General features: G+C 40.8%; 1 long non-coding RNA gene across 1 annotated transcript; it reads left to right on the forward strand.

Annotated features, from left to right (window-relative positions):
* The first annotated feature begins 255 nt into the window (after positions 1-255).
* On the forward strand, positions 256-3,673 carry LOC142116546 (uncharacterized). The gene is made up of 3 exons (XR_012682456.1): positions 256-299; positions 3,304-3,406; positions 3,535-3,673. It is a non-coding gene; the product is annotated as an uncharacterized LOC142116546 (long non-coding RNA).
* The last annotated feature ends 403 nt before the right edge of the window (positions 3,674-4,076 follow it).

Raw genomic sequence — 4,076 nt, forward strand, 5'->3', positions numbered from 1 at the left:
TCAAAGTAATAATATTTCACAGCCAGTGTTGGACTGGCCTAGCGGAGTCCCAGGGAAATACCCGGTAGGCCCCACTGTCCGATGGCCCCGCCCCCCACAATGTGATCACCAGGCCCCCACGGAGAGGTCAGTGTAGGAGCAGCCTGTGCTGCTGGTAAAGAGGAGGAGCTTCCTGCTCAGGCAGGAACTGCTCACTGTCTCCCATCACCCCCTCTGCTGTGCTGTGATTGGCTGACACAGTCACTCAGAGCAGACACGCCCCCTACCCACACTGCCATGGAGGAAGCAAAGCAGGAAAGGTGAGATGTGTGTGTGTGAAAATGTATTAGTGTGTGTATGTGTGTGTATGTGTGTATATGTATGAGAGAAAATGTGTGTCAGTGTGTGTGATAAATGTATTAGTGTGTGTGTGAGAGAAAATGTGTGTCAGTGTGTGTGATAAATGTATTAGTGTGTGTGAGAGAATGTGTGTCAGTGTGTGTGATAAATGTATTAGTGTGTGTGTGAGAGAAAATGTGTGTCAGTGTGTGTGATAAATGTATTAGTGTGTGTGTGTGTGAGAGAAAATGTGTGCCAGTGTGTGATAAATGTATTAGTGTATGTGTGTGAGAGAAAATGTGTGTCAGTGTGTGTGATAAATGTATTTGTGTGTGTGTGAGAGAATGTGTGTCAGTGTGTGTGATAAATGTATTAGTGTGTGTGAGAGAAAATGTGTGTCAGTGTGTGTGATAAATGTATTAGTGTGTGTGTGAGAGAAAATGTGTGTCAGTGTGTATGATAAATGTATTAGTGTGTGTGTGAGAGAAAATGTGTGTCAGTGTGTGTGATAAATGTATTAGTGTGTGTGTGTGTGAGAGAATGTGTGTCAGTGTGTGTGATAAATGTATTAGTGTGTGTGTGAGAGAAAATGTGTGTCAGTGTGTGTGATAAATGTATTAGTGTGTGTGTGTGTGAGAGAATGTGTGTCAGTGTGTGTGATAAATGTATTAGTGTGTGTGTGTGTGAGAGAATGTGTGTCAGTGTGTGTGATAAATGTATTAGTGTGTGTGTGAGAGAAAATGTGTGTCAGTGTGTATGATAAATGTATTAGTGTGTGTGTGAGAGAAAATGTGTGTCAGTGTGTGTGATAAATGTATTTGTGTGTGTGTGATAAATGTATTAGTGTGTGTGAGAGAAAATGTGTGTCAGTGTGTGTGATAAATGTATTAGTGTGTTTTGTGAGAGAAAATGTGTGTCAGTGTGTGTGATAAATGTATTAGTGTGTTTTGTGAGAGAAAATGTGTGTCAGTGTGTGTGATAAATGTATTAGTGTTTGTGTGAGAGAATGTGTGTCAGTGTGTGTGATAAATGTATTAGTGTGTGTGTGAGAGAATGTGTGTCAGTGTGTGTGATAAATGTATTAGTGTGTGTGTGATAAATGTATTAGTGTGTGTGTGAGAAAATGTGTGTCAGTGTGTGTGATAAATGTATTAGTGTGTGTGTGAGAGAATGTGTGTCAGTGTGTGTGATAAATATATTAGTGTGTGTGTGAGAGAAAATGTGTGTCAGTGTGTGTGATAAATGTATTAGTGTATGTGTGTGAGAGAAAATGTGTGTCAGTGTGTGTGATAAATGTATTAGTGTATGTGTGTGAGAGAAAATGTGTGTCAGTGTGTGTGATAAATGTATTAGTATGTGTGTCAGTGTGTGTGATAAATGTATTTGTGTGTGTGTGAGAGAAAATGTGTGTCAGTGTGTATGATAAATGTATTAGTGTGTGTGTCAGTGTGTGTGATAAATGTATTTGTGTGTGTGTGAGAGAAAATGTGTGTCAGTGTGTATGATAAATGTATTAGTGTGTGTGTGTGTGAGAGAGAAAATGTGTGTCAGTGTGTGTGATAAATGTATTAGTGTGTGTGTGTGAGAGAAAATGTGTGTCAGTGTGTTTGATAAATGTATTAGTGTGTGTGTGAGAGAAAATGTGTGTCAGTGTGTATGATAAATGTATTAGCTTGTGTGTGTGTCAGTATGTATGGTAAATGTATTAGTGTGTGTGTATGAGAGAAGGAGGTGAGTCAGTGTGTATGATTAATGTATGTGTGTGTGTTTGTATGTATGAGGGAGAATGTGTTTCAGTGTCTATGATAAATGTATTAGCGTGTGTGTGTGTATGTATGAATGAGAGAGAATGTGTGTCAGTGTCTATGATAACTGTATTAGTGTGTGTTTTTGTGTGGCTGTCTGTATGAGAAATGTGTGTATGAGAGAGGGTGGGGAGTCAGTATGTATGTTAAATGTATTAGTGTCTGTTTGTATGAGAAATGAATGTGTGTGTGTGTTATGTGTGGGCAATAGGGCTTGTGGCAATGTAATGGGGTATGAGGACAGGGAGGTCTTGTTATAAGTGAAATGGGCGGTGAGGACGGGGGGCTGTTATATGTAAAATTGGGGGTGAGGGCAGGGGGGCTTCTATATGTGAAATGGGGTTGAGGGGAGGGGGGCTTGTTATAAGTGAAATGGGGGTGAGGGCAGGGGGGCTGTTGAAAGTTAAATGGGAGTGAGGGCAGGGGGGCTGTTATAAGTGAAATGGGGGTGAGGGCAGGGGGGCTGTTATAAGTGAAATGGGGGTGAGGGCAGGGGGGCTTGTTTTAAGTGAAATGGGGTTGAGGGAAGGGGGGCTTGTTATAAGTGAAATGGGGTTGAGGAGAGGGGGGCTTGTTATAAGTGAAATGGGTTTGAGGGCAGGGGGGCTGTTATAAGTGAAATGGGGGTGAGGGCAGGGGGCTTGTTATAAGTGACATGGGGTTGAGGGGTGGGGGCTTGTGTAATATAATGTGGGTGTAGGTAGGTGGTGGCTAATGTGTGAAATTTTATTTGTGGGGTGATGGCGGGTCAATTTAATTTACCGGTAATAGTGGGGCCTATTAATTTAAGATGAGGTGGCGAGACCTTTAATGCTGGGGTAGTCTGGAGCTATTAATTGAATATGGGGTTAAGTTTGGGCAGGAGGGCTATTTATTAAATGTGAATTATTTATTGCCAGGGATGTTTATGGTAAAAAGGTTATATTTATTAAACTTAAATGCTATTTATTGCTAGGCCTGTTTGGAGGTAGGGAAATAGGTTTATTTATTAAATGCACATACTATTAATTTAATGTCGGGGTTGGTTGAAGGGAAATAGATCTATTTATCAAAAGTGAATACTATTATTTTAATGTTGGGGCTGGAGGGAGGTCTAATTATTATTAAACGTGTGTACTATTGATTTAACGCCGGGGCTGTTTGGAGTTTTCTAAATGTCATGTACTCATTTTTTCCCCAGTTAGGACTCCCAACATTGCAGGATCCAGGCAAGCAGCAACTAAGCTAAAGACACCAGCAGCCACAGGTCAGGAAAGCGACAAGTAAAGGACACACATACTCAGGTACATACAGTAGGCGCACACACATACTGTGCCTCGATTAACATCTATTTGGCCTTTCAACATGATGTAATTTTCAGGCTTTTTTTCCATGGCCACTTTAAGTCCTGCCCCTGTCCTTTTCTATGTAGGTGGAATCCACCCAAGTCCAAAATTTGCTTAGCGCAAATCACCTGCACCTTCAAGAATCGCACACGTCATGACCTTGCGATACTGCCAGCGTACAGGAGCTGAGAGGACCCTGCCCAGCAACCACAGAGAGGAGATGAAGCAGAGGTAAGTCAAATTTACTTTATTTTATTGTAATTTTTTGTTTATTTGTTTTTTTCAAACTTGACAATGTTCCCTTTTTACCTGGGGGGGGGGGGGGGGTAGCCTGTTCTTGGCATTATATGAATTGGTGCAGTACTCTGTGGCATAATATTGTTTGGGGGCCTAATTTAGGGCATAATATGATTTGGAGACATTATTGTGTGGCATAATATGATTTGTGGCATAAATTGAACTGGGGCACTACTGTATGTCATAATATGATTTGGGCGCATTACTGTATGTCATAATATGATTTGTGGCATAAATTGAACAATGTGGCATAAATTGAACTGGGGCACTACTGTGTAAACGTTTATTTGTTGGTTCCATTTTGATTAATAATATCTATATAATATAAAAT

Source organism: Mixophyes fleayi, unplaced genomic scaffold (assembly GCF_038048845.1).
Source record: "Mixophyes fleayi isolate aMixFle1 unplaced genomic scaffold, aMixFle1.hap1 Scaffold_168, whole genome shotgun sequence".
NCBI classification, from domain to species: Eukaryota; Metazoa; Chordata; class Amphibia; order Anura; family Limnodynastidae; genus Mixophyes; species Mixophyes fleayi.